The 26,692-nt window shown below is 51.3% G+C and overlaps 1 protein-coding gene across 2 annotated transcripts in view; it reads right to left on the bottom strand.

The window, feature by feature from the left end:
• ADCY7 (adenylate cyclase 7) overlaps nucleotides 1-26,692 on the bottom strand; it is a 1,256,803-nt gene that overhangs the window by 1,192,415 nt on the left and 37,696 nt on the right. The window lies entirely within an intron of this gene.

Raw genomic sequence — 26,692 nt, 5'->3', positions numbered from 1 at the left:
GGCAAAGTATAACACATAGAACTTCATTCGATAAGTAACATGTAGGACAGGTACACAGCATATTCTACACAAGCTACATACTACACGTGATTAAGTCAGGGTTTGTATGGAAGTCTGCGGTTTTATGTCGTCACCGGTAGGGTTTGTATGGAAGTCTGCGGTTTTATGTCCTCACCGGTAGGGTTTGTATGGAAGTCTGCGGTTTTATGTCGTCACCGGTAGGGTTTGTATGGAAGTCTGCGGTTTTATGTCGTCACCGGTAGGGTTTGTATGGAAGTCTGCGGTTTTATGTCGTCACCGGTAGGGTTTGTATGGAAGTCTGCGGTTTTATGTCGTCACCGGTAGGGTTTGTATGGAAGTCTGTGGTTTTATGTCGTCACCGGTAGGGTTTGTATGGAAGTCTGCGGTTTTATGTCGTCACCGGTAGGGTTTGTATGGAAGTCTGCGGTTTTATGTCGTCACCGGTAGGGTTTGTATGGAAGTCTGCGGTTTTATGTCGTCACCGGTAGGGTTTGTATGGAAGTCTGCGGTTTTATGTCGTCACCGGTAGGGTTTGTATGGAAGTCTGCGGTTTTATGTCCTCACCGGTAGGGTTTGTATGGAAGTCTGCGGTTTTATGTCGTCACCGGTAGGGTTTGTATGGAAGTCTGCGGTTTTATGCCATCACCCGTGGAGGGAGATGCATGTGACTGAGCCTTTATGCCACCTGCACTGCTCAAGTTATGTGTTCAGCCCAGTTCATGAGCAGCAGTTTCTATAAAGGGGACTTTGCTGCAGTCCTGCCTAAGGTCAGTACGACTTATGCAATGAAAATGCTCCTTTTCATTTACAGGAATTTGGGATTACAAGAAAAAAAGAAATTCAAACTGAAGTACTATTTTACTTGCCTTAAAAAAGCATTTGGGAAAGAGAACTATAGCTTTACTCGTTTAAACAGGTTCTTTTGTAGACAAGAGCATAGTGTGGGATGCTGGGAAAGCTACGTGGAAGAGGTTGCTGATAAGGGAGGGGCATAGAAGAAGCAGGAAAGGGGGCTGATTGAAAATTCCTTACAGACGGAAGTCTGAGAGTTGGAGAGGTTACATGAGGGGCCAGATCACACAGAGGATGATATGGCAGTTCTCAGACAGGAATGTCTGGAGTTGAGGTCCTTGGACATTGGCGATACAGTCAGGAAGTTGTGTTTTTAAACAAAAATATTATGAAAAGGGGAACAAGGCGGATGCAGTGTTGGCTGCGAGACTTTGGGCCCAAAAAACAGACAGGTGGGTGGATAGGATAAGAGACCATGAAGGGAAGGGTCATGAAACCCCAGGAATCGCTGGTTGTTTTGCTGGATTTTATGCTGCGTTGTACAAAAGGGCAGGTGGGGCAGTAAAGTTAGAGCTGGATCACTGTCGTGCAGAGTTCCCCTCCCATCCCTGTCCACAGAAGAAGTGTGTTGTCTAGACTCCCCGTTAACTACGGAGGAAATACAGAAGGCGATTGACAGACTGCTGATGGGTAAAGCTCTGGGGGCGGGGGGGGGGAGGAACGGGTTCCCTATTGGTTTTCACAAAAGATACGCAGGGCCACTGTTGCAGCATTTAGCCAAGCTCTTTCATAATATCATCGAGACAGGGATTGCTCCCCCCTCGTTCAGTAAATCATTAATATCCGTGAGACCTAAAGAAGGTAGGGATCCAGAGAGGTGTCAGTCCTATCGCCCGATATCTTTATTGAATGGGGACTGTAAGGAAAGTATGGTATCAATAGTAGACACAATGGATACAAGTTTTGAAAACCTTTATTTGGTATTTTGGTTGGGTTGGTAGAATTCTTAACTGGTCCTAACTCTAGAATAGGAGTAATCTCGACCATTAAATAAATAACAGTCCAAGTCAGTCTAGTCAAAATAAAAAGGCCTATACCAAGAAACCTTGCCATCCTTCTCAAAATCACAAATGTGTTAAGGGAATACAAAAGGAAAATAGTGTCTCAAATAAAATGTCAGAATGGCTTAAAATAAAATCAACTCCCTTCCTCACGTTCAGCACCAAGGGGTCTAGAGGGTTTCCTGAAAGTATAGGTGGATGCACAGTTCTTTCAGTCTTGCACACTTTGGCTTCCTGGTACAATTTAACAGTTCAGGTTTGGGCTTCAAGCTTCTGGTAGTTCAAGCACTGCCTTAGGCTTGTCTGCCTTGTCATAAATATACAGTTCCACTTTTGACCTTTACTGCACAGGCTTCCTGCTGCCAGGCTCGAGCCTGTCTTTCATCTTTCACTTTATCACACAGTTCTGCAGAGGCTTCCCACTGCTGGGCTCCAGCCTGTCTTTCATCTTTCACTTTATCACACAGTTCTGCAGAGGCTTCCTGCTGCCAGGCTCGAGCCTGTCTTTCATCTTTCACTTTATCACACAGTTCTGCAGAGGCTTCCTGCTGCCAGGCTCGAGCCTGTCTTTCATCTTTCACTTTATCACACAGTTCTGCACAGGCTTCCTGTTAGGCAGAAACCTGTGCAGTTCCCTTGGGGAACACTGCAAAAGATTTAAGACTACAGGTATAGCAGTAAACCCACTTGGTAGCAGTCTGTACCACCCAGATTTACCTGGTAGCTGTGGCTGAGCAGTCAGACTTCCCTCAAGAAGAGATAGGCAGTATGCAAAGTATACACAATATGTACCCGGACACAATAGCACAAGCAAACACTGACCAGAGCTTGGTTTCAAAAGTATATAGTTATTGATTTATTAAATACACATAAGTGGAAATCACTCTAGCAAAATATAGTAAAAAAAACACTTCAAACACAGTTATGATGAAAGCAGTTTCAACCCTTACTCCTATCTAGACAACTCTAAGTTAATACCACATAATTAAAACAGAGGTGAGCGCTTAACGTTAGATGACACTCTAGTAGGTTAGGGAAAGGGGTAAAGAGAAACAGAAATGGGTTAAACACACCACTCTAAGATCCAGAACACTTGCAATAGGCTCAAAGAAGCACAAAGTCACAGGTGAGCAAATGTCACTAGGCAGGGCCCACTCTTAGAGTAGCCGGAGCAAAAATGTGCCCAAGATCACACTGTTATTAGGGATTCAAAGTCTTGCACAGAGTTAGAAAGAGTTTAGTGTGGCTTAGAAAGTTTAGCCAAGGTGCTCCAGGCACTCCCAGGTTCGAAAGCCGGGGGCTAAATCTACCCCGTACAGTCGGTAGCAAGGGAAGCCAGGCGGAACACGGTACCTTAAGCGGAAAGGATCCTCCAGCGGTGGCAGTTGTTCCAGGCAGTGGCAGCAGGGCTCGACGTCGGTCAGGGGAGAAGAAGTTCTCGCTGAAGAGCAGAAGAAGAGGGTCGTTGCACTGCCCGGGAAGAAACCAGCCGCGGAGTCCTCCGGTTAAAGGGTTGTACCGACTTTCGTGGTTGGGGTAAAAGTGGTGGGGTTCCGGTTGCCGGGGTGCTTGGCACTGGCAAGGTGGCCACGAGATACCTCGAGAAGCGAAAAGAAGGCGAAAACTGGTTGTCCCCACCAGTCAAGGGAAGGAGCCACTCCGCTAAGAGTTCTCCTCGGTCGTCGGGAAAAGTGGTGAGACGATTCAGCAGGGCTCCACCGGGTGGTGTCGTCGAAGCAGGTCGGCTCAGCTCTTCCCTCGTCGGATTCTTGGTCCTGTGGCGACTTCTGAAGTTCCAGTCCCCAAAGCCCTGCTTTTATGCAGCAAACCCCCATTCACCCAGCCTAACTGTCACTCAAACATGCTAAGTGGTGAGCCGGCCGGCTCACCACTTGGGCCAATCAGGACGGAGTGCGACTTGAGTTACCAAGGTAACTCAGTCCAGGGTGCCTAAATCCCCCTCCACCCCTCCTAAGTACCCCAGACAGAGTGGCACCACTTTGGAGGGCTTCTGTGGAGAAGCCCGCCAAAAGTGGAACAAAGGGCTCCACTTTGGGTCAGAGTTACAGAGGCGAACACCAACGCCATTTTAGAATCAAGTTTTGGCAAAAAGTCCCAACCGGAGTTATAAAAATAAATATATAAAACCGGCGGTATGTTTAAGGCTACCGTAAATAAATAATTAAATGTGTTAGCCTAAAACAATGGGAAATCCCATAGGAAAATATTCGCGGTCGAATATAAAACGTAGTTTCCACTGCCACCAGCCAAAACTCGATCAGGGGGGACGGAGACGTGCCCCCTCGACTAACAGACCCTGGGGCAATCGAATTGCCCCAGCCAGTACGTCCACAATATGATGGTTTGTACTGGTTCTGTTCAGGATTCAAGACTAGCAAAGTCTTTGGTGACTTTACATGCCCTGGGAGACAGTAGTCAGTCCCAGGGTATGGAGCCTATGTTGGGGAGTCCCTAGGACACCCCTGGGTCACGGCACAGAGGGTGCTGTGTAACCCACATCACAAAAATACATGAGGCCCTATGGAGTAAAAGACCCCATAGCCCATTCAACCCAAGGTTTAACCAAGAAAACACACTTCAACATGTCCAAGAGTGAGGGTAAAAGAGTCTCACTCTTGGCAGGAGAAAAAAAGAAACCCCAGAAATCCAGCAAAGCTGCTGGGGGACTCACTAGGTAGGGAAATTCAGCCTAAACAGAGAATTCTCCCTAACACTCGCCCCCCCCAGACTAAGGGACAGGAGGATTTAATCCACTCCTGGATGAACCTCATACCTCTAGTCGATGATATACATCCTAGAGAGTCCATCAGCATTTTGATGGTGACACCTTGACCTATGTTCAATGGAGAACTCAAAGGTTTTCTTCTGCAAGCTAACGGACCTACAGACCCTTTGAGGAACATCAGTCTTTTTGTTATAGGGGATCTGGTTGACCAGTCCCTCAGAAGTTGGTACAACTTCTGAACCTAGGTTAGGCTTTTTGAAGGGGTCCTTATAAAGGATTCCCTTAGATCTAGAGGGGCCTCCAAGGTTCCTCACCACCTCTCTTGTGGGAGCAGGTTGGGTCTTAGGCCTCTTGGTTGGAGGGGTTGGGGTTAGGCAATGTACCTGCTTCCCCTTCCTCTTAGATCTACCCTTACCTATTTTAGGAGTTTCCCCCCTAATATTAGGATTTGAGTTGGGGTCTTCAGTAGAAGGTCCAACAGTCTGAAGGTTTTTGGCCTTAGACTTTTCTTTTCTGGTTTTCCACCAGCACTGAGAATTACCAGTTCTCTCAGGTCCAGATAGGGGCCTAGTTGGTCTATCCACCTCTTCCTCAGAAGCAGGGGGAGTCAGAGACTCTGAGACTAGGGGAACAATGATGGAGCTTGGTTGGGGCTCCCATGTTCCTAGCATACTATCCTGAAAGGTGCCTGGGTCGGAGGTCAACTTACTAAACCCAAGGCTTGTAGTGGGGTTCTCAGTAGAGGGTCCCACAGGCTTAGAAGGGTCCTTCAAGGTAGCCTTTCTAGCCAATTTGGTTAAGTTCTGCTTCTCCATACTGGGAGGCCTGGGGGTATGTGACACTACTCCTAGAGTTCTTAGGTCATTCCCCAACAGGACCTTCCCAGGTACCTCAGTCTGAACACTGACAGGGATCCTCACTGTCATGTTGTTACACTGAATGAGGGCTGGTATAATAGGAACCATTTGGACAGGGCCTCCAGACATCTTAGTGGGACCTTTGGGTGCTTTGGCCACATCCTCAGGTTGAAAGAAGCTTTCATCCACTACTGTTCTGCTGGCCCCAGTGTCTCTCCTGGCAGGAGTATCCTGGCCATTGACAAGAACACTGTCCACATAATACACCTTAGAGTTAACAGGTAGGGAGTTATACACAACCCTATTCTGGGGACTAACCAGACCCATAGGCTCCAAGTTTACAGTTGCTTGAAGACCCAAGGGTTCTTCAGCAAAGAGTTCAAAGTGGGCACTAGCCATCTGTACTTCATCCTCAGGAGTGAAGGCTAAGGAGACTGTGCTGATCCCTGCAGGTTTACCCCTGCACTTGGGATCTCCTTTGATATGGTCAGTACCCTGACAGACATAGCATTGTCCAAATGCTCTCTGGAAGGGTGGCTTGTTCTGACCTCCTTCTGGCTTGTGGCCAGAAGGTACAGTAGCCTGAATAGGTTTCCCATGTGGCTTACCCTGGTTATTTTGTGGTTTGGGGGCCTCTTTGGGATAGGAATTATTAGAATTCGCTTTGGAGTCTGTTTTGGGCTGTTTCTCCCCATCCTTCTTCTGAGTGACCCCAGAATCCTTGTGAGTGGCCCTGTTGGCAACCCACAAGTCAGCAGCCTTAGCTAGTTTCCGGGAATCTAATTCCCTGGAATCAGCCAAGTGTTGTCTGAGCTCAGGAGAGCAGGCATCATAAATAGTCTCCAACATAAACAAATTCTTCATACCTTCATAAGTGTTCACCTTGTAACCCTTAATCCATCCCTCTAAGTTTTTCAAACATTCACTCACCCAGGTAGCCCAAGGGGTACCATCATGCTTTTTGAGGCTCCTAAACCTCTTAAGATACTGGGAAGGGGTCTTCCCAAACCTAGCTATCAAAGCTAGTTTTACACATTCATAGTCCTTCCTATCCTCCTCCCCCATCTCCATCACCACATCAGTTGCAACAGGGGGAAGCCTAGAGAACAACCAGGTGAGTAAGTCATTTCCTGTGATGTTCTGGAGCCCATGATTATATTCAAACAGAGACAACCAATCCAACACATCCAACTTAGGCTCATACATACCAATCAATTCTGTAGGCATCCGGGGTCTTTTAGGACTGGAACTTCTAGAGGAGCCGGAGAGAGAAACATTCTCAACAGATAATTTCTTCATTTCTAAGTCATACTTGAGCTCCATTTCCCTTAGCCTTAGTTCTTTGTCAGTTTGAGCATTAAGTTTCTTATACTCCAATTCTAGTTTCATTTTCTCTAGTTCAAAGTACTGAGGACTAAAGGTGGGACCTGGTAAAGGTCCAGTAGGTACAGCAGGTAGAGCAGGCAGAGGCCTAGGGGGGACAGTCACAACAGCCTCACCCTCCTCTTCTGACTCTTCCTCAGAATCATCAACATTTTGCTCCATGTTAATTTCAATACTGTCATCTACAGTTGCTGGAGTGGTAGGTTCCTCTGAACCCTCACCCAGACTTTGGTTAGCTAACAATCTTTCAATCAGCTCCATTTTCTTGCCCTTAGTCAGGAGGTCTTTATGTTTACAGAGCACTCTTAAACAATCAGCAGTTTTGGCTGCAAGGGACTCCTGACTATAGCTTTCTATAACTGACATGTTAGAGGTTTACTTTTACAGTGCTAAGCTTTGTGGTTAGTTGCACTAAGGTATCTAAAGTACAATAAAATGTATACTCAATACAGATCCCACCGCTGTACACCAGTGTTAGGCAGAAACCTGTGCAGTTCCCTTGGGGAACACTGCAAAAGATTTAAGACTACAGGTATAGCAGTAAACCCACTTGGTAGCAGTCTGTACCACCCAGATTTACCTGGTAGCTGTGGCTGAGCAGTCAGACTTCCCTCAAGAAGAGTTAGGCAGTATGCAAAGTATACACAATATGTACCCGGACACAATAGCACAAGCAAACACTGACCAGAGCTTGGTTTCAAAAGTATATAGTTATTGATTTATTAAATACACATAAGTGGAAATCACTCTAGCAAAATATAGTAAAAAAAACACTTCAAACACAGTTATGATGAAAGCAGTTTCAACCCTTACTCCTATCTAGACAACTCTAAGTTAATACCACATAATTAAAACAGAGGTGAGCGCTTAACGTTAGATGACACTCTAGTAGGTTAGGGAAAGGGGTAAAGAGAAACAGAAATGGGTTAAACACACCACTCTAAGATCCAGAACACTTGCAATAGGCTCAAAGAAGCACAAAGTCACAGGTGAGCAAAAGTCACTAGGCAGGGCCCACTCTTAGAGTAGCCGGAGCAAAAATGTGCCCAAGATCACACTGTTATTAGGGATTCAAAGTCTTGCACAGAGTTAGAAAGAGTTTAGTGTGGCTTAGAAAGTTTAGCCAAGGTGCTCCAGGCACTCCCAGGTTCGAAAGCCGGGGGCTAAATCTACCCCGTACAGTCGGTAGCAAGGGAAGCCAGGCGGAACACGGTACCTTAAGCGGAAAGGATCCTCCAGCGATGGCAGTTGTTCCAGGCAGTGGCAGCAGGGCTCGACGTCGGTCAGGGGAGAAGAAGTTCTCGCTGAAGAGCAGAAGAAGAGGGTCGTTGCACTGCCCGGGAAGAAACCAGCCGCGGAGTCCTCCGGTTAAAGGGTTGTACCGACTTTCGTGGTTGGGGTAAAAGTGGTGGGGTTCCGGTTGCCGGGGTGCTTGGCACTGGCAAGGCGGCCACGAGATACCTCGAGAAGCGAAAAGAAGGCGAAAACTGGTTGTCCCCACCAGTCAAGGGAAGGAGCCACTCCGCTAAGAGTTCTCCTCGGTCGTCGGGAAAAGTGGTGAGACGATTCAGCAGGGCTCCACCGGGTGGTGTCGTCGAAGCAGGTCGGCTCAGCTCTTCCCTCGTCGGATTCTTGGTCCTGTGGCGACTTCTGAAGTTCCAGTCCCCAAAGCCCTGCTTTTATGCAGCAAACCCCCATTCACCCAGCCTAGCTGTCACTCAAACATGCTAAGTGGTGAGCCGGCCGGCTCACCACTTGGGCCAATCAGGACGGAGTGCGACTTGAGTTACCAAGGTAACTCAGTCCAGGGTGCCTAAATCCCCCTCCACCCCTCCTAAGTACCCCAGACAGAGTGGCACCACTTTGGAGGGCTTCTGTGGAGAAGCCCGCCAAAAGTGGAACAAAGGGCTCCACTTTGGGTCAGAGTTACAGAGGCGAACACCAACGCCATTTTAGAATCAAGTTTTGGCAAAAAGTCCCAACCGGAGTTATAAAAATAAATATATAAAACCGGCGGTATGTTTAAGGCTACCGTAAATAAATAATTAAATGTGTTAGCCTAAAACAATGGGAAATCCCATAGGAAAATATTCGCGGTCGAATATAAAACGTAGTTTCCACTGCCACCAGCCAAAACTCGATCAGGGGGGACGGAGACGTGCCCCCTCGACTAACAGACCCTGGGGCAATCGAATTGCCCCAGCCAGTACGTCCACAATATGATGGTTTGTACTGGTTCTGTTCAGGATTCAAGACTAGCAAAGTCTTTGGTGACTTTACATGCCCTGGGAGACAGTAGTCAGTCCCAGGGTATGGAGCCTATGTTGGGGAGTCCCTAGGACACCCCTGGGTCACGGCACAGAGGGTGCTGTGTAACCCACATCACAAAAATACATGAGGCCCTATGGAGTAAAAGACCCCATAGCCCATTCAACCCAAGGTTTAACCAAGAAAACACACTTCAACATGTCCAAGAGTGAGGGTAAAAGAGTCTCACTCTTGGCAGGAGAAAAAAAGAAACCCCAGAAATCCAGCAAAGCTGCTGGGGGACTCACTAGGTAGGGAAATTCAGCCTAAACAGAGAATTCTCCCTAACACTTCCCACTGCTGGGCTCGAGCCTGTCTTTCTCTTCTTGGGGGTTCCCTTCCCCATGTTTTGTCTCAGGTGTCTTTTCACTGTCGAAGACTTTCAAAACGGCAAGGATTTTACATGGACCTCTGCGTGACCACTTCAACCTCGCTCTCGATAATTCTACAATCCACAATCTTCCTCCTCTTACAACACCAAGGCCACTTGGTACTTGTAATTCTTTATTCTCTTTGGTTTGCCTTCTTGGTTTTTTCCAAAATTCACAAGGGGTAGGGGGCTATCCGGTACTGCTTTCACTGGATGCAGAGTAGGCATTCGATCGAGTGGACTGGGAGCTGCTATTTGTGATTCTGTAAAATCTGGGTTTCGGAGAGGGATTTAGGAGCGGGATAGTAGCCCTGTACAAGGACCTACCACACAGATGGTGGTTAACAGCAAGTGATTAGAGTGTTTCCGGCTAGAAAGGGGGACCAAATACGGCTGCCCACTGTCACCATCACTTTTTGCTCTTTCCCTGGAGCCACTGGCAGTTAAAATAAGGAGTGATGCATGGATAGAGGGGCTGACGGTGGGAGACAAGAAATACAAATTAGGGATGTATGCGGATTACATTCTTATCCACTTGCAGAATCCATGCTCCTCAGTCCTAGCAGCCCTCCTCATTATCGAGGAATATGGCACCATGACTGGATTCAACGTTAATGCTGAAAAATTGACCTTATTCACATATGGCAGGGAGCCAGATATGGATGTGGATGACTTTGGGGCACAGAACATGGGCATCCAGCATGAGTCTCTCAGGTACCTTGGAGTCACTGTGACAAGGACCCTTGAAGGGCTCTATGAGGGCCACTCCTCCCTGCCCCTCCCATGTTATGCAACGTCTATAAAGGGCTGGAGGACTAGTCCTGATTGACACTGACTTGGATAGGTAGATTGAATGCCTTGAAGATGACTGCGCTGCTGAAAATTCTATTAATGTTTCAGATGCTCCCAATGAAGGTTGCAGACTCATTTTTCTCTGTATGCAAGACTCAAAGGTTCCTCTGGCAGGAACAGAAATGGAGGATGTCGTATGACACTTTTATCCTGCCGAAGGAAAGGGGAGTGGTGGGACTGTCGGATATGTACAACTACTATACAGCTGCTCAGTTTAGGGCCCTCATACCGCACTTACGAAGGGACAGGGATACACAATAGGTGGAGCTGGAGAACTATTGGCTCAGGCCGGCAGCAGTTTGTGAATGGTTGTGGGTCCCGAAGAAACATGTATTGAGAAATGTTCAAAGGCAGAGGTGTTTGGCCTGTACTAGGACCCCTTGGCTAATGGAAAGATATGAGGATCGTCACTACCTGGCCTTCTCCCGAGTCACCTTTCAGGATGACATAGTGGACCCTTTGCGTTTCCAGCCGTAGTTTGAGGTGGGACTGGAAAGGGTAAGACAATTGGTGAAAGGATAGGAATTTGTTTCAATAGAGGTAATGGAGGAGGGCCCAATTATCGGGAAACTGTCAGTATTGATGTACTTGAAATTAGCGGGGGTCCTCATGGCCAACAAGTGGAAATTGGGACTGCAAAGGGATTTGACTGGAACCAAAAGCGTCCTAAACACGGAGTGTACGATTAGGTGCTGATATCCGGCCTGTACAGGTCCCTGATACTAGCACCCGGGAAGGCAGCGGTGAGCATCAGCAATAAATGAAAGAGGAGCCTAAAGACAGAATTTGATGAGAAGTTATGGGAAAAGCTGTGTCTCAGTGCCCATAAAACCTTGATAGCTTGCCAATATAAATTGCATCAAATTAAACTGCTTTATAGATGCAAGTACGACCCAGTACACCTATCCAAGATGAACCCAGGATGTTGGCAGAAATGTGGGGAAAAAGCCACATATTGGTATATATGGTGGGCATGTCCGAAGGTGTAATGCTATTGGAAGGAGGTGCTGGGGTGGATCAGGAACCTGGATGGGATGGAGAGGCATATGGACCCTTTGTTGGTGCTATTTGGGTTTCTAGTGATATATTTAGAGACTACCCTTATATTTCATTTGTATCATTCAGTCTAGCCCCGTCTATGACTCATATAGAGCCACATAGATCTCTCTAACTGTGCCAGCAATAAGCCAAGAACCAGGCTCTGGTACAGACAGAATATATATGTATTGAATAATATGTCCAATGAATATTTGCACCAAATGATTACACACACCACCTTCTCTGTGGCACAAAACGAAGCTTAAAAACAAACCTCACTTTTTAGGAACTTCACTTTGGGTCTTATGTACATGAAACAGAGACCAAATCATGTCCCACAAAATGCCCAGAATGTCAAAACTAAACAATACCATGAAACATTACAAAATCTTGAACTTGGGAATCCTTATCTGAAGTTGGATTTAAATCACAGCGCCATTGTTCATTTGTGTAAAACAATTTCTCCCTTCCAGTTAGGAAATTCTGGAGTTGACACAGAAAATAGGTGTACTAGGATTGAGTTTGTTAATTTTGAATGTTAACAAATGCACCCATTGTCCTTTGGCTATAGAGGAGTTAATTTAACCCTTTAACTGCCATGGGTATTTCCCCCCAGTGCCAGGGCCTTTTTTGGTGATTTCGGTATGTTGCCATTCAATGGCTTGTAACTTTTTTGTTACATGAGATATCTCGGCCAAATTTGGCTCCTTTTTTCTCACATGTAGGCAGTCGCAACGCCACCTAGGAATCCTAGGTTGCTGTAGGGGGGTAAGAGAAAATAAGCAAAAAAGGCAAAAATGTTGGGTTTTTTCAAAAAATGCCAATAAAACAATGTGCAAAGAAGCCTGTGTTTTTTTCCTTGTAAGAGCTAGGAACAAATGGTTTGCTGTGCTGAGTTCCCCAATTTACTGGCTTTCAAGAACAGGTTGAGTGGAAACGAAAAAAAAAATATTTTGATGTGGTTATCAACCGTTTTGTGAGAGGTAGGCGATTTTGACCATTTTGGCCAATTGGATATGCATGGACGGAATGGAAGAAAAGGGTAGGAAAGCCGAATTGGAGGACCGAAAGGCATACATTTCTGAAAAGTAGACAAAATTCTGAGTTTAGGAAGGGGTGATTTGCGTAGATCAGGCAACAACTAGGCTGGGGAAACTGCCATAGATTGGGGGAAAAGCGGGAAAATTACCGAAAAAAAAAGGTATGTGTTGGACATGGTTGGCTTGGTACGGCAATGGCTTCTATGAATTTTGAGTAAAGCAATGCTCCGCTACATTCCACCGACTCTTGCAGTTAGGAAAGCAAACATTTTTTGTAGTGTTTTACAAAACAAGCAATACCACAAGCCAAACACTGGGCCATGGAACACAGAGGTTTTATGCTCACGGCCTGAACAGACGCACTTAGCATGTGTAAATCGGGAAAACCAATGTGGTGAGGAACAGCAAGCATCCATTTATTGAAAGAGAACACGCAGACCTTTTGAAGGGTAGGTGACTTTTGCAGGTTACAAAAGTGTATGGTGCCTAAAGCAGCGACTAAATGTAGGTCACATTTGGGAAATTAAAGGGTTGTGTGACAAAGGGCACAAGCAAATGGGTCAAACGTTATGAAAACCACCACCGATGAAAACGGTACCTCACATGTGTGGGTGCACCTACCTGGGCGCACAAGTAACCCCAAGTCTGTTTTCACACCTGAATTTCACACTTTCTCCAGACAAGCGCAACATACAGATATGGGCCTTGGGTGTCCAAGCCACCAAGGAAAACAGGGAACCCCATGCATTCTGAAAAGAGGACACCCGTGGAACTCCGCAGAGGTATTATTTGTGCAAATCGGCCCAGAATTTATTACCCAGACACCCCCGCAAAGTCCGAAATGTGAGGGAAAAAAAACGCATTTTCCGCACATTTCACTCAGTGCACCCATCGAAACACGCCGCCAACAACACATGGCCTACCGTCCGGCGTTCCCACAGGTGTCCCGATGAAAACGGTACCTCACATGTGTGGGTGCACCTACCTGGGCGCCAAGGGGAAAGCCTCAAACACAGGTAACCCCAGGGCTGTTTCGACACCTGAATTTGACACTTTCTCCAGACAAGCGCAACATACAGATATGGGCCTCGGGTGTCCAAGCCACCAAGGAAAACAGGGAACCCCATGCATTTCTGGAAAGAGGACACCCGTGGGAATCCACAGAGGTATGATTTGTGCAAATCGGCCCAGAATGTATTACCCAGACACCCCCGCAAAGTCCGGAATGTGGGGAAAAAAAACGCATTTTCCACACATTTCACTCTGCGCACCCATCGAAACACACCGCCAACTCCACATGGCCTACCTTCCCACATCCCCACACGTGTCCCGATGAAAACGGTACCTCACATGTGTGGGTGCACCTACAGGGGGGCGCAAAAGGAAAAGGGTAACCCACTGGGAACCCCAAGCCTTTCGCCACTACCCATTTTGTTCATGTGGGCAACCTACAGATTTAGGCCTAGGGTGTCGAAGCCAGCAAGGAAAACAGGGAACCCCATGCTTTTCCCAAAAGAGGACACCCGTGGGAATCTACACATGGCCAATTTGGAGGGGCGGCACATATCATGTAGCCCTTCTCAGGGGCAGATAAGGGGGGGCTGTCCTGAACTCCTCCCTGGGCTCAGGGGTCCATTCCTAGGAGCAGATATCTGGTCCCAGGGATGGCTGCATGACATGGCACCCACTCCATTGCGTTGGGTGGGGGATCAACGCCCCATCCCGTTGGAAAATTCCCTGACCCTTTAGGGTGCCCCGCAGCCCCCCCTAAAAAGCGTTCCACCATTTTCAGGTGTGCCAGTCTGGCGCCGGGGTGCCCAAACCTTACTGCCCCACCCAGTGGGGGGGCCTGTCCCACCATTTTTGGGGGCCCTCCACCCCTCACCCCAAATGGGTGGCAGGGGCACCTCATGCAGGCCTCCTGGGCCTCCTACAAACGGCTGCGTGAGGTACCCCCCCCTCCATTTGGGGGGTGGGGAGGAGAGGGTTCCCAAAAATGATGGGACAGGCCCCCAGTGGGTGGGGCAGTAAGGTTTGGGCACCCCGGCACGAGACTGGCACACCAATGTGCCCCTCTGCGCCAAGGCAGGTATAGTAAACAAAGAACAATTCAAAATGGCAGGCTGTCCTTTAGCAGGGGCGGAGGGTCCCCCTACACCGCTGTGGAATGTTCTAATGTGAAGGGGGTGCACCTCTCCACCCAGACCCCAATTGAAGGGGCAGCCCATCTCATGTGGCCCTCCCCAGGGTCAGATAAGGGGGGTGGGCTGTCCTGCACTCCTCCCTGGGCTCAGGCGTCCGTTCCTAGGAGCAGATACCTGGTCCCAGGGAGGGCTGCACGACATGGCACCCACTCCATTGCGGGGTGGGGGAGACGGTGTTGCCACCTCGTCCCATTAGTAAATTCCCCATCCATTTGGGGTGCCCCACAGCCCCCCTAAAATGCATTCCACCATTTTCCATTTTTTTCTTTGTTTACAAAACTTGCCTTGGCGCAGAGGGGCATATTGGTGTGCCAATCTGGCCCTGGGGTGCCCAAACCTTACTGCCCCACCCACTGGGGGGCCTGTCCCACCATTTTTGGGGGCCCTCTCACACCCTCTCATTCAGCCCTCCCTGGGAGCAGATAAGAGGGGGCCATCTCATGCAGCCCTCCCTGGGGTCAGATGCCCCTTCCTAGGAGCAGATATCTGCCCCCAGGGAGGGCTACAAGGGATGCCCCCATTTCCCCTTAGGGTGAGGGGGAGAGGGCCACCCCCTTTTCTGTAAAATATATCCCTGGTGGCTAGTGGCCCCCCACTCCCACCCAAAATTCCCTTTTTGTTTTTGTGCTTTTCCTTTTTTATTTTGCCCCCTTCCCTGGGGGCAGATGATCAGCCATCTGCCCCCAGGGTTGTACACATATGTGCCCCCATGCTTTGGGGGATGGGGGCAAGGGCTGCTTACTGTAAGCAACCCCCACGTCCCCCCCACATTCCAAGACATCCCTGGTGTCTAGTGTGCATTGCTGCCCACGCATCGAGCGCACTGCGCCCGATCCGCGGGCAGCAATTCTGTCACACAGGGTGTCCTTGGAAAGGGGAAAATCTCCCCTTTCCAAGGACACCATTTCCGAAAGAATCCCTGGTGGCTAGGGCCCCCAAGCCCCCTGCCCCCTTCCCATCATGTTTTTTTTTCTTTTAGTTTTTTATTATTAATTTTTTGCCCCCTTCCCTGGGGGCAGATGATCAGCCATCTGCACCCAGGGTTGTACACATATGTGCCCCCATGCTTTGGGGGCTAGACAGCCCCCACCGCCCCCCCATTCAAAGACATCCCTGTGTCTAGTGTGCATTGCTGCCCGAGCATCGAGCGCCCTGCGCCCGATCCGCAGGCAGCAATGCTGTCACACAGGGTGTCCTTGGAAAGGGGAGAATCTCCCCTTTCCAAGGACACCATTTCCGAAAAAATCCCTGATGGCTAGGGGCCCCCAAACTCCCTCCCCCCTTCCCATCACATTTTATTTTGTCCCCTTCCCTGGGGGCAGATGATCAGCCATCTGCCCCCAGGGTTATGCACATATGTGCCCCCATGCTTTGGGGGCTGGTGGGGGAGAGGGCTGCTTACTTGAAGCAGCCCCCCCTCCCTCCTAAGTCACAAACGGATCCATGGTGGTCCAGTGGGTTGCTGGTCACGGATTGAGCGCTCTGCGCTGATCCGTGACCAGCAATGCCTCATATATGTGGTGTCCTTGGAAAGGGGAGAACCTCCCCTTTCCAAGGACACCACTTTTTCCTCCATCCCTGGTGGCCTAGTGGGCCCCAGGGCCCCAAACCCCTCTCCTCGAATTTTTGATATTTTTTTCATTTTCACCCCTCGGGCAGTGATCATCTGCCCCCAGGGGTCTCCGACACTGTGGCCCAATGCTTTAGGGCCACAGGGGGAAGGGGGCCGCTTACCTCTTAAGCAGCCCACCCACCCCCCGCGTCACAAACTGATCTGTATTGATCCGGTGACATTGCTGCCCACGGATCGTGCGCCCTGCGCCCAATCCGCAGGCAGCAATGCCACACAATGGGTATCGTGGAAAGGGGAGAATCTTCCCTTTCCAACAATACCCGCCTCGATGTCCGGCTTGAAATACAGCCAGAGATCGGCGCGAAGAAAGAAGGGCACTCACTCACTCACCGAAAATGGCTTCTGCAGTGAATTTACTTTCAGCTTCACGCCGATGTGCTTTACGCACGCCGACGTGAAACTGAAGGTAATCCAGCCCCCTGGCAGTGAGGGGGGACCTCCCCCTCACATAGCCCGGGGATTGGATTACAGTTTTGAGCGATCCCTGCTTTGCAGGGATCAATCAAAACAAGGTGCCAAAAAGGATGAGCTATCTCGTCCTTGGCACTGTAGGGGTTAATTATTATTGATCAAAATATACTAACAGGCCGATTCATGTAATTCCTCCCAAAAGTGTCGCACGCGGCTGGCGCACAGCGTGCCCGTGCGAATGTCTGCGCCAGCCGCGTGCGATAAAATCAATTTCCACGCACAGCGTATTCATGGATTCCCACCTCCAAAAGCAGACGTGCCGCAGAGTGGCGCAGCGACCCTGCATCAGCGCCAGTTACGCCCCCAAGAACGCCCTCGCGCAAAGAAAAGCCATCAAGATCGCAAAACCATCGCAAAGGGCTGCGCCTGCGAGAAGTATTACACGCGAATGGCCTGGGTGCGTGTATTTCAGGGGTGCGCGAGAAGTCCCACACGCGAATGGCCTGGGTACGTGTATTTCAGGGGTGCGCGAGAAGTATTACACGCGAATGGCCTGGGTGCGTGTATTGCAGGGGTGCGCGAGAAGTTCCACACGCGATTGGCCTGGGCGCATGTATTTCAGGGGCTCGCGGGTGGTTTCACACGCGATCGGGCCTGGGGGAGCGTGTGCGTGTATTCCAGGGGTGCGCGAGAAGTTCCACACGCGATTGGCCTGGGCGCGTGTATTACAGGGGCTTGCGGGTGGTTCCACACGCGATCGGGCCTGGGGGAGCGTGTGCGTGTATTTCAGGGGCTCGCGGGTGGTTTCACACGCGATCGGGCCTGGGGGAGCGTGTGCGTGTATTTCAGGGGCTCGCGGGTGGTTTCACACGCGATCGGGCCTGAGGGAGCGTGTGCGTGTATTTCAGGGGCTCGCGGGTGGTTTCACACGCGATCGGGCCTGGGGGAGCGTGTGCGTGTATTCCAGGGGTGCGCGAGAAGTTCCACACGCGATTGGCCTGGGCGCGTGTATTTCATGGGCTTGCGGGTGGTTTCACACGTGATCGGGCCTGGGGGACCGTGTGCGTGTATTTCAGGGGCTCGCAGGTGGTTTCACACGCGATCGGGCCTGGGGGTGCGTGTGCGTGTATTTCAGGGGCTCGCGGGTGGTTTCACACGCGATCGGGCCTGGGGGAGCGTGTGCGTGTATTTCAGGGGCTTGCGGGTGGTTTCACACGTGATCGGGCCTGGGGGACCGTGTGCGTGTATTTCAGGGGCTCGCAGGTGGTTTCACATGCGATCGGGCCTGGGGGAGCGTGTGCGTGTGTTTCAGGGGCTCGCGGGTGGTTTCACATGCGATCGGGCCTGGGGGAGCGTGTGCGTGTATTTCAGGGGCTCGCGGGTGGTTTCACACGCGATCGGGCCTGGGTGCGTGTATTTCAGGGGCTCGCGGGTGGTTTCACACGCGATCGGGCCTGGGGGAGCGTGTGCGTGTATTTCAGGGGTGCGCGGGTGGTTTCACACGCGATCGGGCCTGTGGGAGCGTGTGCGTGTATTCCAGGGGTAAGCGAGAAGTACCACACGCGATTGGCCTGGGCGGGTGTATTTCAGGGGCCCGCGGGTGGTTTCACACGCGATCGGGCCTGTGGGAGCGGGGTACGTGTATTTCAGGGGTGCGTGAGAAGTACCACACGCGATTGGGCTGGGTGCGGGTATTCCAGGGCTGCGCGGGAAGTTTTACACGCTCGCCTACAACACGTATTCATGGAAACGAACGTAGCCAATCCGGAAACACGTACGCCAGCAGGAAGTAGGCGTACGTCCACCCGCACAGCATAAAAGTGCACACAAACAACAAACAAGCTCAGACGCCAGGATGAACATACCGTTCCTAGCAGCAGTGGCCGTGGGATACCGCAGGAGGAGGAGGAGGAGGATAGTCCGGGCCAGAATTTTTACACCCAGAACCAGCCTTTTTGGGATGCCTGATGACCATGTGTATGGGAGGTACAGGTTTCCACCTCACATAATACTCGACCTGGTCAGTGAGTGGGAGGATGACCTCACATCAACCACCCTGTGCTCCCAAGCACTCAGCCCCCTGGAGAAGGTCCTCAATGTACTGCACTTCCTGGCCACTGGATCATTTCAGCAGACAAGTGCCATAGTGGGGGGGGGGTGTCACAGGCCACGCAGTCATGCTGCCTACACCAGGTCTTGGCCATCATCACTGCACGCCCATCAGTCCGCAGGCACATATACCTGCCCAGAACACCAGCAGAAAGGCAGGCTGCCGTCCAGGATTTTTACGGGGTGGCACAATTCCCCAAAGTGCTAGGTGCCATTGATTGCACCCATGTGGCTCTACGTCCCCCCAGGGCAACTGAGCACATCTATAGAAACCGCAAGCACTGGCATTCCATCAATGCCCAGGTAGTATGTGATGCCAAGGGAATCATCACCTCAGTATACGCCAACTATCCAGGCTCCACCCACAACAGTTTCATCTACAGAATGTCTACCCTAAACCGGGACATAGAAGCTGGGCGGCATGGCGATACATGGCTGCTCGGGGAGTATAAATGCCACTGCGCATGCATGCATGTCAGATACTGAGTAATGTCACAACCCCACTGATGATACCCATCACCACCTCCCCAGGGGACAGTGCCTACCCTCTCAGCACCCACATGATGACGCCAATTCGGAACCCCACCACGCCGCCCCAGGTAAAATACAACACAGCCCACATTGCAACCCGGGGCATCGTGGAGCGCACATTCGGAGTGCTCAAGTCACGCTTCCGCTCCCTTGACCGTTCTGGCGGGCAGCTGTTATACGCTCCCCCAGTAGTGTGCAGGATCATAGTAGCAGCATGTGTCCTGCACAACGTTGCAACACGCCGGGGCCTGGCCGTGGACATGGTGGTGCCCCCACATCCCCAACCACATGCATGCCCACTGCGCATGGGAGGGGAAAGGGCACGGGGTGAGGCAGCCCGTACGCAGCTCTTGGCTAATTACTTCACATAAAATCACACCCCTGTGGAGTGCACACAGCCCTGGCACATACCAGCTGACAATCAATGATGATTGTTACTGACAATTATGATGTGTCAATGGACAGTCAACTGTCACAACCATACCAGCCTGAGATTGTACATCTGGAAGTGTTCCATTGTGTGCTTCCCAAACTACACAAACAGCACCAATGCTGTGTTCAAAACACACACTTCTATGCTGCTGAAATCATTACCCCCTTGCAAGACACAACATGACAACAGTGCCATGTCACTCAACCCCTCCCCAGCACCGCCACCCAACACACCATGGCATGACATGCCATGTGAGAGCAAACAAAGTCATCCCCCAAACATGACACGTGTCACAAAGTACAGTGTCCCTAATGGAAACTGGCCACACACAATATGCCCACATGAATGTAGAAACAACAACACACATGACCAAATACTTACCACAATACAATCGACATAGCATAAACATGACAGTACTAAGGCAAAGGATACGTAGTCTTACAACATGAGAATGCCAGCACATCCACCACCTCCAACTGTACAGTGTTGTTGCCACGCACATCTGGAAGTCCACTGCTCACAACATGAGCCCCATCTCAAAAGTGGACGGCCTTGTGAAGACATGAGGAATGAACCTGCAAATCAGGAGGGAGACATGGATGCACAAGCACCCATCAATACACCATGCAGTGCACAATACAACAACAATATGCACTAGGAATGTATACACAGTATTGACTACAGACTGCCCACACAGCTCATGGGAGTCCAACGTCACTGTGTAATTCACTGTCACTTGGGCACACCCTTTGCAAGCCCATGGAAACGGGAAGCACGAGGGGTGTGTGTCTCACTGACCCAAGCATCTAACCCAAACTCAGGACAAGCCTGTATGTGCCCAGCCAGAATACAGTGGATGCCCACGGGAGCCACACAAGGCAACACACTGCAACAAAAAATCAAAAATCAAAAATCAAAAATCAAAAATGGCCATGTGTGGGCCAGGAGGGGTGGGGAAGGCCACCCAGGAGGTCCGAGGACAGGGTGCCCACCAACAGTCACCTGCGTGAATGTTGCGAAAAAAAACACCTCCATGGGCTCATGGCCTGCACGGCTACTAAATAGAGGGAGATTCACTGCTGGATTCGCTCTCCTCAACCTCTGCTGCTGCTGCCACAGGAGGTGGTGGTGCCATGGGAAGCAGCCCACGCAATGCCCTAGTTTGGTCCTCCATGGCAGCAAGCATGCGGGCCTGGAAGGCCTCGTTCTGGAGGGATATGGTGCGGAGATCCCCATGCAACACCCGACGTGTTGCCCGGACCTCCACCCGAGTTGCCTGCATCTCTGCTGAGAGCGTACGGGTGACGCGCTCCAGCAGCTGTTCCGTCCTGGTGACAGTGGAAGCCTCAAGGTCCACAAGAGTCTGCCTGAGGTGCCGGACCTCTCCCCTCAAGGCTTCCCTCTGTCCCTGGGCATCTATAGAAATTGATTCCCTCAGATTGTCCAGGGCCGCCTGTCTGTCCCTGTTAGACGCCAACATGTCCTCCCTGACTGATTGGCAAATGGAGTCTGTTGCCTGCTGTAGTAGCTCCATTTGCCTTTCTGGGGGGATATTGGAAGTGGCCACCCTCTCCATTGCCTGAGCAATCATTTCGGATGATGCTGCCTGTTGGTTGGCCATACCGTAAATGGATTGCTCCCATGCGGTATTGCCTGGTGGCGGACGGCCACCGCGTTGGCGGGCACCACACCTGTCTGGGGCACTGCCTGAGGCTGCAGGACTGCATTTCCCCTCTGAACTGCTGGCCCAGGAACAGGATCAGATGTTGCAGAGTGTGGCCCTCCATCTGTAACCACCACAGGCGCACCTACCAACACTGACATCCCCATAGTGGGCTCTCCCCCTGGGGCAGGTGGGTCGGACAGAACAGTATCCCTTCCATGAACACATACCTGCGAATCCACATAGGCCTCATCCGAATCAACGCCTGAAAAGAGTTCTGGGGAGGTGCAGCCAGGGACACCCCGGGACAGTATGGCCTGCAGCAAGAGAGGGTTCTCCCCCACCACCAAACCACGTCCCCCACTGGTGCCTGGTCGTGCTTCAGATCCCTCCTGGGCCTGCACCATCTCCTCTCCCTCAACAGCATCAGGTGCGTCATCCTCTGCAAAAACAAGAAAGACAAAAAATGGAAACAGGCATTAGCACCATGGCACGCTATTAGGCCAGACAAGCCACAGTACCAGTACTTGATTTACACATGTCCCACATGACTATAACCCTCCCATGCATGCACTGTCCATGAGTTGGAAGGGGAGGAAAATGTCAGACACTGATGACACCAAGATGGGAGAGCAACACATCAGCTGCATGCAATGCTAGCAGTGCCATCACACATTGGCCTGTGAGTGGCATGTCCAATACACATACATGACACATGCCATCACACAGATGGCATGTACCATGGGCATGACATATATGTGACAATGGGGCAGAGTGATGCGCAGTAGAACCAGGTGAATTCCTACAATCAGCCTGAATGAACACAGCTTATACGGAACAATGTGGTAGCAAGATGCCACTTCAAGGGCAACTGGCACAATGTAGTGCAAAACGCCTACTGTGGCCAGAAGGGACACTGTAATACCCAAATCCCGGGGCGCAGAATGCATTGGATGAAGCACATGGGTGGGACAAAACACTCAGGCACACACACCCTGACCTGGCACTCAACCGAATCCCCTCCCACAAACTACATACACATGGATCACACACACATGCATGTGCACTCACCGGACAATGCCTCGTAATCTGGCAGTTCTCCCACACCTTGGATCTGCTCCTCTGTGACGTAGGTCCCAGCAACATGCTCATGTAGAGTGAGTTCTATGTCCTCTTGTGGAGACCCACCTCCATTCACCAGAGTTGCGGCATGACTTGAGGCCAGCTTTTTCTTTGCCCTACGCTTAAGGTCGTTCCAGCGCTTGTAGCACTCAACAGCCGTGCGCCTCATAAACCCAAGGGCACTTATGCTGTCCGCGATGGACTGCCAGTGTGCCTGACGTCGAGCAGGTGTAATCCTACACCCTGAAGTGACCAACATTTCAGCGTCATTTTCGGACACATACTGCACAAGTGCATCCAGTTCGGCATCATTGAAGCTAGGCTTCCTTGGCGTGCCGGACCGTGTAGCCGTGTCGGGGTCATCGGCCTGTACTGGACGAGCACTCTTCCTCTTTCTTTTTGTGGGTGGTGGGGATCCAGAGTGCCCTACGCCGCTCTGGACACTAGAGGCAGGAGCACCGGTGGACTGTGTAGTAGTAGTGTGCGATGGCACACTGACCACATGACTATCTGCAGGCATTAGCTGAAGTGTGATTATGGCAGGGGGAACCTCAGTCTGATGTACCGGGAACAACACTGTCCTTGCTGGGGGAGTCAGAGCTGGGGTGGACGGAGCTGCAGCTGCCCCTGCAGCCTCCCCACCCCGCCTACTCGGGGCAGCAGATGACATGGCTGCCCCTGTACCACTTGGCCTGGTGACACTGGCTTGCGCCGCCACCCGTGGCCTAGACTTGGCGACCTGGAAGTCAGCCTGGGAGTCACCCTGTGATAGGTCAGGTGCCACAACGGGCCGGTCCAACAAGGGCTGAGCAGGGATGGTGTCAGTCACGTTTCCCTCAACCATGGGGGGGGGGGATGTGTATCCCTGACTGGTCCTCCACACGTGGGGGGCTTGGGGGGAGTCTGCAAATCCTGGCCACGTCCCCTACCGCGCCCACCACGCCCACCTCTTGAGGCTCGGCCACCTTTGCCACCCTTACCACTTGCTCGCCTCCCAGCCATGGCACTGATGGAGTTGTGCGTATGGGAGTTGCAGTGGACAATTGTCCTGGGCAATTGGGGGTCAAAGGGGTAGGGTACTAGATGGAATTCGTACCCAAGTGATCTAGCAAGGCTGTATGTAACCCCTGGGGAAAGATGACGGGTCACGCAACGCACAGGCACCCCTAAAACAGAAAATAACGTGCACGTGACCCCTCGTAGACCACGTGCGTGGGAAAAGGAACCTGCACTACGCTGTGGCACCCAGGAACACAAAAATGAACATATGCGTGTCACACGCAGCCTACAATGACCTCTGAAGGGGTACGCTACACACGGGGCTAGCACAGTTGGTAAATACGTGCGCGACTCACCGTCTGCCTGGGAAAAGAGCGTGAAAAATACGCGCGTGTGCGCGTTGGCAACACCCCCGCCAAAAGAAGAATTGTACACTGTCTGAGGAGACAGGACAAAAGGAGAAGTCAACGCTGTTTGAGGAAACAGGTCGAAAAGAAAATCAGAAAAATACTGACAGAGGTAACAGGGAGTACGAACTGAAACGCTGTGAAGTAAATCGCGTGTGAACCGACAAGAAGTACAGATTTCACCCACTCGCTCTCCACGGGAAGCACGTACAAGGAAATGACGTACTACACGCACCTTTTAAACCGCACCACACGTCCAACGTCACTTCCTTGTATACGCACTGAGGCACTATCCTCCATTCACGCAGGCTGACACTCGGAAGTGCAGTTTTTGGTCTTGTAACATTCCCCCGGGTACAGGGACACGCCCGCGCGTGTCACGTCACAGACGCGCCTGAGCTGTCAGGGCCTTTGGTCCAATGGAATTGCGTACACAGGCCAATCGTGTGTGTAAACACCCGCGAGCCCCTGAAATACACGTACCCCGCTCCCCCAGGCCCGATCGCATGTAAAAACACCCGCGAGCCCCTGAAATACATGTACCCCGCTCCCCCAGGCCCGATCGCGTGTAAAAACACCCGTGAGCCCCTGTAATACACGCACCCAGGCCAATCGCGTGTGAGAAGCTTCTCGCGCACCCCTGAAATACACGCGCCCAGGCCAATCGCGTGTGGGACTTCACGCACACCCCTGAAATTCAGCACACGCTCCCCCAGGCCCGATCGCGTGTGAAAACACCCGCGAGCCCCTGAAATACACGCGCCCAGGCCAATCGCGTGTGAGAAGCTTCTCGCGCACCCCTGAAATACACGCGCCCAGGCCAATCGCGTGTGGAACTTCACGCGCACCCCTGAAATTCACGCACACGCTCCCCCAGGCCCGATCGCGTGTGGAAACACCCGTGAGCCCCTGAAATACACGCGCCCAGGCCAATCGCATGTGAGAAGCTTCTCGCGCACCCCTGAAATACACGCGCCCAGGCCAATCGCGTGTGGAACTTCACGCGCACCCCTGAAATTCACGCACACTCTCCCCCAGGCCCGATCGCGTGTGAAAACACCCGGGAGCCCCTGAAATACACGCGCCCAGGCCAATCGCATGTGAGAAGCTTCTCGCGCACCCCTGAAATACACGCGCCCAGGCCAATCACGTGTGGAACTTCACGCGCACCCCTGAAATTCACGCACATGCTCCCCCAGGCCCGATCGCGTGTGAAAACACCCGCGAGCCCCTGAAATACACGCGCCCAGGCCAATCGCGTGTGAGAAGCTTCTCGCGCACCCCTGAAATACACGCGCCCAGGCCAATCGCGTGTGGAACTTCACGCGCACCCCTGAAATTCACGCACACGCTCCCCCAGGCCCGATCGCGTGTGAAAACATCCGCAAGCCCCTGAAATACACGCGCCCAGGCCAATCGCGTGTGAGAAGCTTCTCGCGCACCCCTGAAATACACGCGCCCAGGCCAATCGCGTGTGAGAAGCTTCTCGCGCACCCCTGAAATACACGCGCCCAAGCCAATCGCGTGTGGAACTTCACGCGCACCCCTGAAATACATGCACACGCTCCCCCAGGCCCGATCGCGTGTGGGCCTTCTCGCGCGTGTAGGACTTTGGCGCACATTTTTTTCCTGCGCAGGGACGCTACCGCCTGCTTTCGTGTGGCGGACATGTATGGGCCCGTGCGCGTCTTTGGCCGTGCGCTGTTTTTCCCTATTCGATTCCATGAATACGTGTTGTAGGCGAGCGTGTGGGCGTTCTGCGCACTTGCCTCCTGTACTTCCCCCGTGACGCCCACATTTTCACGAGTTGTTCCCCATTCTGCGTGTGACGCCCCGTGTTACGCCTACTTTTGTTATGTGCGCCGCGCTATGTGCGAATTCGCTGTGGCCTTCTCGCACGGCGTTCGTTGACCTGTGCGCCAGCGTGCGCCACGTACTTTCTCAGCGCACATCCCACATTTCGCGCGTGCACGGACTTCCATGAATTGATGTGCAATGTTTTCTGTGCGATAATCGCACTTGCACTGCGATTTTCGCTGTTTCTCTGCGAATCGCACGTTTTTCGCACGCGTGCGCCATTTTTTCGGCGCACGTTGATTCCATGAATCGGCCTGTAAAGGTCTACTCCCATACACCCACCCATTTACTAAACGAAGGTATTAAATCAAACAAATCCCCACACTTGGTTCTGTTGGACAAACTACTTACATTTAATTTCTGGGTTGGGTGCTCACGGAAGACATCGGCATCTCAGGACCCTCTCTTGGGGGAGCACAGGGTTCTGGTCAGAAACTTCAGTCATGGATAGCCACCAGCATTCATCCCTCTATTTTACTCTCCTTGCAAAGATCTCACCCGCTTTAGTCTTTCCCAATTGCAGTCTCCCAGGCAATGTTAAGTCAGCAGCATATTTTCAATAGTTGCACCCAGATGATTTTTAGGCACCTCTCCCCTTGCTGGCTTGTGCATCCACTTTATAACTTCAAAATGGCTCCTCCGAAATATTTAAATTAGAAGGTGCTAGCTTATTGGCCCTGTATTTTAATTGGCCCATATGGTCCTCTCCACCCTCAGGGCCTATGCCCTCTCTGTGGATGTGCTGCCAGAGTGGCGTAGGTGAAACGATGGGAGGGATAAATCCACCCACTGGAGTTTTCATTTTACACTTTTCAATCTTTCACCTTAAAAGTCACAGCATGGCAACTTTATTTTA

The sequence above is a fragment of the Ambystoma mexicanum genome, chromosome 1p (assembly GCF_040938575.1).
Source record: "Ambystoma mexicanum isolate Mex_15411 chromosome 1p, UKY_AmexF1_1, whole genome shotgun sequence".
NCBI lineage: Eukaryota > Metazoa > Chordata > Amphibia > Caudata > Ambystomatidae > Ambystoma > Ambystoma mexicanum.
The sequence above is the reverse complement of the archived record's forward strand: the minus strand, read 5'-3'. Positions and strand labels throughout refer to the sequence as shown.